Source organism: Nicotiana sylvestris, chromosome 11 (assembly GCF_000393655.2).
Source record: "Nicotiana sylvestris chromosome 11, ASM39365v2, whole genome shotgun sequence".
Taxonomy (NCBI): Eukaryota; Viridiplantae; Streptophyta; class Magnoliopsida; order Solanales; family Solanaceae; genus Nicotiana; species Nicotiana sylvestris.
This window is the reverse complement of record NC_091067.1, coordinates 137,414,933-137,428,836: the sequence shown is the minus strand read 5'-3', so window position 1 is coordinate 137,428,836 and position 13,904 is coordinate 137,414,933.

Sequence of the window (13,904 nt, the reverse complement as noted above, 5' to 3'; positions counted from 1 at the left end):
ATAATGAAGCAGTAACACCATTTCAAAACAGTAAATCAGTGAAAGACAGGTAAAATCCTTTAACTCAAATGTTATTTCATGAAAAGCCCTTTTTCAACAATTTTAACAGGAAATTGATAGGGAATTAAGGAAAATAAACACATCAAGGTTCGCCCCTCGGGCAATATCTTAGAACAATACTAGCCCCTTGGGCACCATCTCACATCACAATGGGTACCCGCGCTTACTGGGGGTGTACAGACTCCTGGAGGGGCCCCTTACGGCCCAAGCGCAATATCAAGCTATCTCGTGGCATCATCACTAGGCCCTCAGCCTCATATCATTCAAGCCACCTCGTGGCGTACATATCTCAGGCCCTCGGCCTCATAATCAGTATCAAATGTTTCCTCACAACATAGGCCCTCGGCCTTACTCAGTTTAAATCCTCACAAGCCACTCGGGTAATAGTAAAACATGATTCTCAGCCCAAAAATATAATTTAAAAGATCATGTAAGTGTTAAAACAGAGTAAACATGGCTGAGTACGAAAACAGTGAAATATAACATAACTAAGTTCAAGTATAAAGTCAAAATAGTGAGGAAAATACCAGTAAAAATCCCCGAAGGGTTCTAATAGTTGGCACAAGGCCCAAATATGACATTCAGCCCAAATCATGATAATAGCAAATAGATTTCAGTTAAATAAGCAGTAAAATAGTCATTCGAGACGGACTAAGTCACAATCCCCAATAGTGCACGACCCTACGCTCATCATCAAGCATGTGCGTCTCCTTAATATAGCACCACGATGTGCAAGTCCGGAGTTTCATACCCTTAGAACATCATTTACAATCATTACTCACCCCGAACCAGTCAAATCTCTAGATCGTGACACCTTTGCCCCTCGAATCAGCCTCCACTCGCACCAAATCTATCCAAAATCAGAACGAGGGCGTCAAAATATGCTAAGGGAACCAAACCCAAGCGAAAATAATCAAAATACGACACAAATCCCGAAATTACCAAAACCCGACCCCCGGGCCCACGTCTCGGAATTAGATAATTTTTACATCAATAGATTCCTTATCTCCCCACGAGTTCATACATATCAAAAGTTCTGAAATTGATATCAAATGGTCCTTCAAATCCCCAAGCAAAAGTCTAAGTTTTCAAGCCCTAGTTTCCCCAATTTTCACCCTTAATTTCCATGATTTCTAGCTCTAATCCATGTAATAATAGCATAGGAACGAGTTTTAGGTCCCAATTCCTTACCTCAATGAAGTTCCCTTGAAATCCCTCTTTCAAATCGTCCAAAAAGCTCCAAAGCCAAGATAAAAATGGTGAAAATGGCTAAAATTCGCGAAAGCCACAATTTATACCTTCTGCCCAGGCATTTTCGCATTTGCAGTACTGCATTTTCGGTCCTCGAACCGCTTCTGCGGAAATCACTTAAGTCCCCAGGTTTCGCATCTGCGATGAACTATATCGTACCTGCGCCTTCACGAATGCGGTCCCACAACCGCTTCTGTGAATCCTTCCGCTTCTGCGACTCCTCTTCCGTATATGCGGCGTCGCACCTACGGTCCCCAATCCGCAGGTGCGGCAATACCAGAAGCAGTAAAAGTTCAGCAGCTGCAAACATTCCTCAAACTCCCCGTCAACCATCCGAAATAACCTTAAGGCCCCCGGGACCTCAACTAAAAGAACAAACATATCCTAATACCTTATTCAAACTTGTTCCAATCTTCAAAACACCTCAAACAATATCAAATCATCCAAAACACCTCAGATTCAAGCCAAACTTTCTAAAATCTTCCGAATTCCGCTTTTGATCAAAAACACAACCAAACCACATCCGAATGACCTGAAATTTTGCACGCACATCCCAAATGACACAACAAAAATACTTCAACTCTCGGAATTCTATTCTGACCCCTATATAAAAATCTCGCCTACCAACCGGAAATCGCCAAAATATCAACTTCGCCAATTCAAGCCTAAATCTACTCCGAACCTCCAAAACTCATTCTGATTGCGCTCCGAAGTCCCAAATCACCTCCCGAAGCTATCTGAACCTTCAAAACTCACATCCAAGCCCTCAAACACATAAGTCAACATTCGGTTGACTTTTATAACTTAAGCTTCCTCAAAAGAGACTAAGTGTCTCAAACCTTACCAAAATCATTCCGGATTCGATCCGACCAACCCGATACCACAAAACATGGATAACAAAGCATAAAGAAGTAGAAATGGAAAAAACGGAGCGTTAATTCATGAGACGACTGGCCGGGTCGTCACAAATTACCCCTTAATTAAGGGAAGACTTGCTGATTTTGTGCCTGACTGATTCTGTGGCTTCCTTAATTGTTGAAGACGGATTTCCTTTACCTTATTTTACTCTGCTCTCAACTACTATATATTCTCTCCTCCATTCTGACTTCCACACACGAACACTAGTTCAATAACTCTTTCTTACACTCAAAAGCTCTCCACTCTTTCTTGTTACTTGCTACTTTTACTAAACTAGCCGGCTGTAAGCCAAGGCTAGTTATTTCACTACTCCTTCTCTATACTCTGTGTTTTCTCTCATTAACTAGTATGTCCTAATTCAATTTCAATTCCAATACCCTATGTGTTCTGTTATTGCTTTAGTTCATTGATTTCCAGTCTTGTTCCTGCTCACTACTTGGCTGTTCAATGTGCAACTAGCATGTCTAAATCATTGTTTCACCTAGCATGCCTAAAACTACAGTGCTTAATCACTAGCATGTATGAATTCTGTCCTGTTTAACTTATGATTAGTATGTCTAAGGAGCTTCCTATTGCTTTATCTAGCATGCTACAACCTGAGTTGTCCTATGTATGTGTAACGACCCGACCTATCGTTTTGAGCTCTAGCACGTCGTTCAGCAGTTTGAGGCCATGAGCAACTTCATTTCAGGTATTATGACTTGTGCGCATGGTTGGAATTGAATTCCGGGAAGTTCGGAGTTAATTTGGAAAGAGAATTCTCATTTCGGAAGCTTTAAGTTGAAAGAATGGACTATGGTTGGATTTTTGAGTAAACAACCTCAGAATCAGGATTCAAAGGATCCATCAGGTTTGTATGATGATTTCGGACTTGGGCGTATGTCCGTACTGGGTTTTGGAAGACCCGGGAACGTTTCGGCGCCTATTGTGGAAGTTAGCATTTTGGAAGAATCTCATAAGTTTGGGTTGAAGTGAATTTCAGTGTTATCAATGTCCATTTGGGATTCCAAGTTTTGGAATAGCTCCGTATGGTATTTTGGTATTGGGAACGTGATTAGAAGTGAATTCGGAGGTTCGTAGGTCATTTTGAAGTCATTTGGCTAAAGATAGAAATTTGAAGGTTTTTGTAAAGTTTGACCGGTAGTGGACTTTTTGATATCAGGGTCAGATTTTAGTTTCAAAAGTTGGAGCAGGTCCATAATGTCGAATATGAATTGTGTGCAAAATTTGAGGTCAATCGGACGTGATTTGACGGATTTCGGCATCGAATGTAGAAGTTTGAAATTTCAAAGTTCATAAAGTTTTGATTGGAGTACAATTCATGATTTTGATGTTGTTTGATGTGATTTGAGGCCTCGAGAAGGTTCATGTTAAGTTATGGGACTGGTTTGTGTGATTGGACGGGGTCCTAGGGGCCTCTCGTGTGTTTCAGATCGAATTTAGATAAAAAATTGCTGTAGATTGCTGGTATCTAGTTTACTTCTTCACGAATGCGAAGGGGTGGGCTGAGTTGACTATGTGAACACGTATGGGAGATCGCGAACGCGCAGAAGGAAAGAAGGGAGCGGGGCCTGAGGCTGTTGGCCTACGCGAACGTGAGGCCTGGAACGCGAACGCGTAGGGTCCAGGGAGTTGGCCTTCACGAACACGAGCGTCGGGTCGCGAACGCGATGAAGAAATTTTAGGGCTGATCGCAAATGCGAGGGCATTTCCGTATTCGCAATGAAGGGAAGTGCTGGGCAGTGACTTGTTTTAAGATAGGATTTGGACCATTTCTTTCATTTTTCTCTTGGCTTGGGCGATTTTTGGAGGATTTCAAGAGGGGGTTTCATCATTCAATAGCAAGGTAAGTTATCCTCACTTATTAGGAGTTAAATATATTGATTATGTATGGATTTTAACATGGAAATTAGTGGAAATTTGGGGTTTTTGAGGAAGACCTAGAAATTTGGTATTCTTGAATTTTGACCAAGATTTTGGACATGAAATTAAGAGAAAATCATATATTTGAGTTCGTGAGTTCATGGGTAAACTTTATCTTCGAAAATTTTTAGAATCCGGGCACGTGGGCCCAAGGGAAATTTTGTCAACCTTTTTGATCGGGGTTAGGAATTGCTATAAATTAGATTGTAATGAGTAATTGAGCATATATTAATGGATTTGCATAATTATAAGCTAATTTTGGAGCATTGTGCATCGATTCGAGTCTTCAGAAGGGCGTGGAATGCCGGTTATGAATCTTCGGAGCGAGGTGAGTCTCCTTTCTAACCTTGTAAGAGGGAATTATCCCGATAGGTGAAATAATTGGTTATGTGCTCCTATTTGTGGGGGCTACGTACGCATGAGGGGACGAGAGTCTATACGTAGCTACTAATATGTGTAAGTCCGGGTAGTCTAGGACCTAAAAGCATGCTATACTTGAAATATCTATAATCTTAGAGCACTAGGTTCCCTTAGGTCTCACGAGTCATGAGCAAGTCTAGTGAAGTCTCGCGGATTGGTACGAAGACGTCTGTACTTATCGTCGAGAGGCTACAGGACTGTTACGAGCACTTCCCTTCTTGATTTCTCATCGTGCGGTTTGATTCCTTTGAGGCTTATGCCTTTGTTTCTTTCCTACTCAATCTTATGTGACGTGAAGCGCTTGTTATAAATTGAGAATTGAAGAATTGTAATGGTACTACAGATGTGGTGCGTGATGTTTCTCCTGGTATAGTTGGTTGGGCTATTGTCGTCGCCTTGCGGAAGGATTTTTCTGTCGTATCGGCTCGGTAGTTGTGCTTCTAAGATCTTGGAGGCTATGCACAGGTTGCTATGATGATCACGATTGGTTGTTGCTCAATATTGACTTGATGATAGGATACTTGCCTATGTGTTAGGACGGTGAATGATTTGAAAGGAAGTCCACTCAGTGCACGATTTAGAGATCTAATATTTCATTTCCGGCGAGGAAAAACAATTGGCCTATGAATGTCCGAATTTGGGGGTGATGGAGTAACAAGACTTGGTATCTTCGAGCGTGGTGGAATTTTCATTTGCGATGTAGTGTCGTCGTCCGTGATTGAATATATTAAATTCACCGGTGTTATGGTTCTCCTCAATCCACCTTTGGGGCAGGGTATTGTGGAATAATATTGGAGAAACAACTGTCAGAGATCGCGGGGTGCAGTGGTTCAGGATTGAATCAGTATTTCTAATATTAACGGCTCGAGAAAGATGATCTTCAGAAGGGTTTAAAGTTAGTAGCGATTTGTGGGTTCAAGTGCTACGATGATAGATTTTATTTAAGGAAATAACTGAGCAACAAAGGATGAGGAAGGACATGTGAGGAGTGTCAGGTGGTGGTTAAAATTTCTAGAAGGCCAGGTATAAGAAGCAAAGGTCGAGTAGTCGATTAAAGGGGTGAGTTTCACCAAAGTGGGAGAGTGGCGGAGTTGTATATGGGCTTTGCGGTAGGATGACTACGCACCTTAAGGAGAGTTTGGAATGATTTGGGAATTTTAGTGATTGGTGATTGGGGTCTACGTATTTAATTTGAAGTATAGACTACTATGCGGTAGGAGGTTTGATATAACGGAAATGAGCTGCTTGAAATTAAGAAGGATACGACATAACGTTGAATTGGAAGGATGTTGCCGCACATTTAATTGATGCCCACGAGGGGTGATGGACTTGTGCATCTAGAGAGTGAAATCAGACTCAGGATGGGTTAGTGATGTCGTAGTGATTGTACCCCGTGCAACATCGTTGGAAAATGTCGGCACGTAAATTCCACGGGGGGTTATCTCCATTGAGTAGATCGGCAGTCGCAAGGTTGGCGAAGCTTCTGGGAAGAATTCTATTTGTTATACAGCAAAGAGATCGGTCGTGCGAATATGGTTAATGATTCAGAGTATAAAAAAGGGTTTTACAGAAAGATTCTGAGAATTTTTGGCGGTTGATTGCGCAAGGTTATGTCAATAAGAGATAAGGAATCATGGTGAATTCCAAAGTTGTGTAATAGTGACTTCAAGCTAAGTGGGAGAATCCCACCACCTATGATTGGGTTGCATGGTTAACTACTTGCGAGGTTTCTGGTTATAAGCATATTGATGGGTTATTTCATCTACGGGAAAAGAACATAAGTGGTAAATGAATTGTTAAAGGTGTGCTATGGTTGACCTTATTGGCTTATGTTCAGACTTAGGGAAGGATTCAGGATTTATGCCTGTATAGATGCGGGTTTCAAGGGAAGTGATTCTGCCGGGTGCTTCGCCGAGAGGGTATTCATGTGCTAGAAGATTCATAGAGTTAATTATATTCGGGGCCAAGTCAAAGCGGGTGGCTCTCAACAACGGTCCTAGTGGATTCAAAGTGTAAAGTGTGGTGCCTAATGATTTCGAGCCTATAGGTACGATTAAGAATCAAGCTTTTGTAGCAGCTTATGAGAAGAGACCTAGAATGTTCTATGATGTTTTTACTTGCAGTGTAGCATTTGGGAGGAAAATGAGAAAAGACTTTGGATTCGTAGAGGGATTATCAGAATGTGCATACCAGTTGAGGATGCGAATGTGCGCACAAGGGAGGTATGAAATGGCTCGTGGGATTTGAGACGACATGGTCTCGTGATTCATGGTTACTCAGAATGAGTGTGGATGGAGTGTGCTATATGTTGAATGGTGTTATTATCATTTCAAAGGCAATCAAGGGTAAATTGGATGAAGATAGATTGGTTAGCCATAGTTGAATTGGCATATTGGTGGTAGAGATCAGTTCCTTCAGCGTGATCAAGTTATGCATGTGATTTGTGACGGCACCTGTAAGGCTTGTGGGCCGCCGTAATTGATTTTATTCGGAAGTATTCTAGTGTTATGGCCTGTTATGTGTAGGCGGGTCCCAGAAGGGCTATGGTGTCTTAGACCACTACCTAGAGATTTACATATTATAGGTTATGAGAATTCACCTGTGTGTTGCTATGGTTCTCCTAAAGTGAGTTAAGTAAAAAGTTTTTATATGATGAAGTGTTAATCTATTAGTGTTTCCGGAGTTATGATGAAAATCGTGTTCTATCGTATATTGGCATGTTGGGTGCAGTGGGTGGTATGGAATTTGAAGTGAGGATCAAGGTTGCAGTTCGGTGTTGACAAGGATGTCACGAGCTCGGATGAACCTGAGATCGGTGTTTTGTGAAAAAGGCTTTGCACCCTGGTTAAGGATTCTTTATCGCTTTTTAGCATTAGTGTGGCCGGTGGTTTGGATGCACAGACCTGCTATCTGTTATGGAAGGTTGTGGGAGCGTGTCCCACAGGTAAGTTGTATAAGTGTGGCACGTAGTCACTTGATTGATTGAAGAATTAAACCAAGTATGAAGATTGTGGTGATGTCGTTAATTTGAGAATTGATTCCTGGAGGGCACTCGATTTATTGGGTTGTGGACTGTGGAGGATTACTCTGGTTATGATGGTTGTTCTTATGTGTTATGAGAAAAAAAGGGGTGATTATGGACCTTTGAAAGGTTATTAGCCTAGTTTAGTGCGATCAAAATCAACTTGAGGTCTGTGGATGAATTTAAATGTGAATATGGGCTCTATATCAGGCCATATGTGTTCATTTCAGCAATGCGTTCCTTATGGAAGAGTAGTCGGGATATTATCTCGTCGTCAGCTATTTCATGTAATGATATATTGCATCGTGTGAGTTGTGAGATGGCTTGGTAAATTTCTTATTTGTTGAGGTTCCGCGTAGAGATGATGTTATGTGAGCAGAATGGCTCTTGAGTTTCAGATCGTATATCGCACCTCAGTTGTGTTTGAGTTTGTAGCTTTTAGTGCTATATGTCTCCCCAGGGATGGTATCATACACTTAGCGTGCTTGTGACAGATATTCGGTATTTTGTTGTAATGAGCAATCTAGCTTGGTGTGTAACTCCTTATGTGAATTTTATGAATGGATCGGGTGGCACGCCGCCATGGGTATGCTGTTTGGATTGGGTTGCATGCCACAACAGTGTGATGTTGAGTACAGTTCCCTATATCTATTTTTATGTGTTTTAATTCCTATTTTTCTGAGGAAAACTCATATTAGCTGTGTGCCCGCGTCACATGTATTATTCGCGAGCGGGGTGTCTGTTCAATTATGTTGACCGCGTTGTATGTATGATTCGCGAGCGGGGTAATTGGATTTCCTTTTCAGAGTTTGTTTCCTTTATGTATCATGTTTGAATTGGTAGCCTGTTGGCACATTGTGGTAGCATATGAGACTTTTGATCATGTCCGGGGTGGCTTATTACCTGAGCAGTTCGTACGGGGTGAGGCGAGATCATTGGATTTAGGATCATTGCAATCTGATTATATGAAGTATATTAAGGAGCAAAGACCATAATTTGGTTCAGAATGGGGTGATGGTTCCCAATGATTTTTTGATTCGGCAGTTAGTTATGAATTTCTACACATCTCTTTCGTTGTAGCGGTATTGTAAGAGTTAGAGAAAGACCTATGTATGTCATGCGGTGCAATGAGAGCATCAGAGTCATGGAATTTTGACTAAATTGATTAGAGAATATTATTGTGGTCCTGTTAGTAAAAAGGTGCAAGGTGTGAATTCAGCTAAGGTATGCAGTCATGTTTTGGTGCTGCGTGTAGTTATTGATTCGGTGATCGTATGTTGGAGTAAGCCTGTCATAGAATTCCGGATGTTGGAATTGGGCTCTAAGGCTTATTTGCCTAAGTGAAAAAGGTATATTCAGATTGATCGAGCTAGGGTGCCCAGCTGAGTTGTGGTAGCACGGGTAGGTGCTCGAGGTGTTAAACGGTGTTTTCGGACAACCCCAACATAGTTCTTAGCACGTTCGAGGACGAACATATGTTGAAGTGGGAGAGAATGTAACGACCCGACCAGTCGTTTTGAGCTCTAGCACGTCGTTTACCAGTTTGAGGCCATGAGCAGCTTCACTTAAGGTATTATGACTTGTGCGCACGGTCAGAATTGAATTCCGGGAAGTTTGCAGTTGATTTGGAAAGATAATTCTCATTTTGGAAGCTTTAAGTTGAAAGAATGGACTAAGGTTGGATTTTTGAGTAAACGACCTCGGAATCGGGATTCGAAGGTTCCAGCAGGTGTCAACGCCCCCTTTTTCTACGAGTCGAAATTGGATATACGACATTTGGGAGGACAACTCTATTCCCTTTCAAGAATTGGGTTTAGAAGTTGAAGAGTCGCCACCTAATGATTATAGTACATTAGGACACTTTAAGAAAGAATTGAGATGAAGAACCAGAGGTTGGGTAAGGGCTACAAATTATCTCGAGGGGAAGGTGTTAGGCATCCCTCAAGATCCACTGGTGTGGTTCCCGGCCATGCTACAATCGTGACAGACAAGTAGAAAAGAAAAGGATTTTTCACATAGTTTTGCAAACAAGTTTAAGAGTTGAAGGAGTAGAGAGTTTGGAAAATTAATTTAAAAGAAAACTTAAAAATTAACAAGTAAAGGGGAGAGGGGTCCTAGGTTTACAAATAATATGGATCACATCAATGCAATATCCAGCAATCACTCCTCAGAAGAGGGGTCGCACGTGATATTAGCGCATCGGTCATCATATCCATTTTCTACCCATCCCACCCCGTTAAGGTATTAAAGCGCGAAAAGTTTCGTTACTTATTGCATGCTAGTACCCGTCCTAATCCTATCAGTCCTGGAGGCATTTAGGACTACTAACCCTAAAGGGAAAGGGATTTGGGGCCTTTTGAGAGCTTTCAAAGGACAAAACACTAGGCGTCAATCAAAACACATAATGCAAGTAAAAGGAGAAGCAGATAAGCAAGTAAGGCTCAAGTAAACCTCCTTAAGTCAGATAATCCATAGAGTTTAGCATGTCTTGCATGTACTGGTTTGGTCTTTAAATTTAATGCGATAATCGGACTGGTTCAACACATACTTTTAGACAGGAAGTCCGCATTAGACTCGCTCGAATGCAGTTCTTAAGGACTAGTCTACTTTCAGTTATGTGTTAGATAGAACTAATGATTTCGAAAAGCGAACTGGTTATGAAGAGTTACCAGTTTTTTATCACAGTGAAACGAGTTTTAGAAAAAGAATGTACTATTTTGAAAAAGATTTAAAAGAAAAAGAAAGGAGCTTCAGAAGACATGCAGACTAGTTGGAAAAAAAAAGTTTCACGAACCTTATTAGAAAAAAGTGAGTTTCAGAAAATGCCAGTTTGGTTTAGAAAATGTTTGTTAACTTACGAGGTTCAGAAAATCACAGTTGACTGCCAGTTTTACCAAAGTATATATTAATTGAAACGGTTGGTGCTGTTTTGAACAAATGAGACAGTTCCGACTCGAAGTTCCTATAGGCATGCTTTCTATACGTTAACTGATTTTAACATTTTATTAATAGGAGTCTTACAAATATGGTATCTATATACAACTTTATAATTAAGCATACAGTTTGCCTAATGGTATCATTATGTGCAGAAATGTAAACCCCTATGACCACGGTATCTATATGCATAGTTGCAGAAAGTTTAGAAGTTAAATCCTATAGGCATGGTCTCCACGTGTGAAATTGCGCAGTGTAGAAATTAAACCTATAGACATGATTTCTACCCTTTTGTGCATGAAAAGTAACCTACCTCCCCTTTTCACTAAAATCCCATGAGTTTATACAAATTATTACATACCAGTAAAATAATAAAACATAAATAAAAAATACATCAAAAATTACAGCTACATCCGAGCAGCCTAATTCAGACTTAGTATCTAACAATATGAGATTGAACCACTTCCGAGATCCAGATTTCCAAAGCCTTCTCTTATCTAGGGTGTTTCAGAGATTCAATGAGTTTTAGGAACTCCAGGCAGTGCTTACACCCAAGATGTTAATCAGAAAGAGTTACAATGTAGTGTGGAAGAGACAACCCTCAGGTGTCCAAGTTCAGAGGGAGCTCATGGATCCCAAAGCAAGGCTCACAAGAGAGGGGCAGAACTTAGGTTCTAAGAATGAGTGTAAGTGCAAGAGAGGGGGTTGGGGAATGCCATGGCAGGCGGGTGGTCATGCCTAGCCACAAGGTAGGCTGGCACACCCCTGACCAAGCCTGTTCAGCCAACAAATAAGAGCACAGACCTATTGAAGGTCAGACTATGGTCTGTGCAGTGAATAGGAAACTGCCAGACCAAGGTCTCAAGCTCAGAATACATATAAGGGGGAAAAAGAACGGGAATTGAAAGAGTTTAGGACTCAGAGAGTCCAGTACATATACATGAACAACAATGTCAAGGGTTGTCATGTTTTCTGAACCATAACTCAACAAACAAAGGGTTTAGGGATGGGGATTCATATAGGAGCATGAATAACAAACTTGCAGAAAGCAGTAAAATAAACAAAGAAAAGACTGAAGCATAAACACATAAGAGAGGGGCAGAATTTAAACAAGAAGAGACATACCAGTTGCAGAAAAGTAAGCACAAAGAAAAGCAGGATACTTGCAGCCAAAACACAGTCAGAGAAGAGAGCTTATGAGTTTAGAGAAAACTCGAATGCTTTTTTTAGAAAACCTAAGTGTATTTTAGAGAAGAAATGGTGGCTTATGCTGTGTGTTCGAACTTGTTTTTTGAAAGAGAAGAGGTACATGTATTTATAGTTTTGAAAACGAGTAGAGAATAAGGTAACAAATAAGGTTTCAACAGAAACATGGAAATAAACACAGTCAGAATCAATTAACACAGGTATTCCCCTTTAATCAAGGGATTACTGCTCAAACAGACACTAACAGGATTAATATAAGGAAAAAAGATCAATTTATAAGCAGAATGATTGTTACCATAAAAGGAGCAGTAAAACCATATAGTAAGGGATTAAGTCTAAATACAGGAATGTACTTATTTTGGAAAGGATCTGGTAAGGCCAAACAAAGATAGAGAATCAATTAACCCTTAACGGGCGAGTAAAAAATCAAAATTTCATAAGGAAAAGTTTTGAAAATAAATCACGAGTTTGAAAATCAATCACAAAAGGGACTCAGTATATAAATGAAGTGCACAAGTAATAAGCATGTGAGGCCAAGCTATGGCGAGAAGGAACAACATACAGTAATAGCATAGAGCAAGCATTCATAGCATGATAGTCACGTAGGTCAGGTTTCAGTGATTTAGTAGTAGAGGAAAAGATCAGAAGCATGCGAAGAATCAAGTAAAAACCTTTCTGAAAACACAGTCGAGTTTGACAGATAGTCGGAACTCAGAACAAAAAGGAATCACATAAGGAAGAGAGATGCTGAAACAAAAAGAATCAGGCTGAGCAACTTTAGACAGACGAATTGCATGAATAAACTCAAGGGACTCGAATAGGCCCCAAAGAACTAGGGTTTTCGAAAATTAGCCGAGTTTAGAGGCGATAAACAAGTGAAACAAACAAGCTAATTCAGAATCTCAAATAAACCCCAAAAATTAGGGTTTTCAACGCTAATCAGGTGTAAACAAGGTAAATCAAACTAATACAAACAAACAGACTAAGAAACTCAAACAAAATTCCAAAAATTAGGGTTTTCAACATGCTAACTCAAATAGAAAAATAACACAAGCAAAACACAGCAAAACATGTCGAGAATCAGAGAAGAGATTCGAAATAACTTAACATGAAAACGTAGTTGAAGAATAAAGAGTTTTGAAAGAAAAATTAAAGAAACTTTGAGAAAAAATGCTTAGCAGGTTCAAAACACACATAGATCCGGAGTAGATCTGAAATAAAATCGGAGGAACCTTAGAGATTAGGGTTTCGTAAGAAACCCAGGTGATGAGGAAGTCTTTGAAAACCATCGATCTAAGTAGGAGAGTCGAAGGTCGAACTCGGATAGCCATGGCTGGCCGGACAAAGGTTGAAGACGACCGAAGAACAGTCATCAAGCAAAGGCTTGGTCGAAACCTTTCAATATCTGGCCATAGGACCTCAGAAACGAGCACGTAGAAGCCATGAGAGTCTGGTATAGGCCTCCGATGAGCCTGGGAAGCCATAGATTAGGGTTTCAGTGAGAGGCGGCGGCTAGGGTTTGAGGTGAGTTGAGAGAGAGTTGAGAGAAAGAAGGGATTCAAAGGCGCAATCTCTGAAAGAATGAGGTAGGGTTTAGGGTCGTTTGGATTAAAAAAGGTAAGAAGCAACGGTGGCCGTTGATCTAAATGATCAACGACCGGGATTAAAAGGGGTTATGGGCTGGGTCGGTTGAATAGGTGCTAGGTCGGGTTAGAGTGGCAATTGGGCTGGTCTGAATTTGAGTTTGAAATTAGGTCAATTTTAGGCTTAAAATCAAAATGTAATGGGACTAAATTGAAACGAATTGAGGCCAAAATTTAAATAGCTAGTTTTTCCTTTTTATTTTATAAAAATAGTAAAAAATGATTTTGAAAGTAAATTAAAAGCACTGGATCCGTTAATAGTATATAAATATTAATTAAAAAATATTGGAACCATTTTCATAATTATAAAATGCTATTAAATCTTAAAGCAGGCTAAAATTGCAATTATATGCAATTTAGCTTTTAAAATACCAAATTAATTTGTAAAAATATATGAATAGTAACCTACCTATATTTTGGTATAAATATGAGAATAAAATAAGTTATTCACCAAAGTGATAATTTTGGGAATAATTATTGAGCAATAAATCATTAAAAAATCTTTTAAAAAATTGGAAAATTACTAA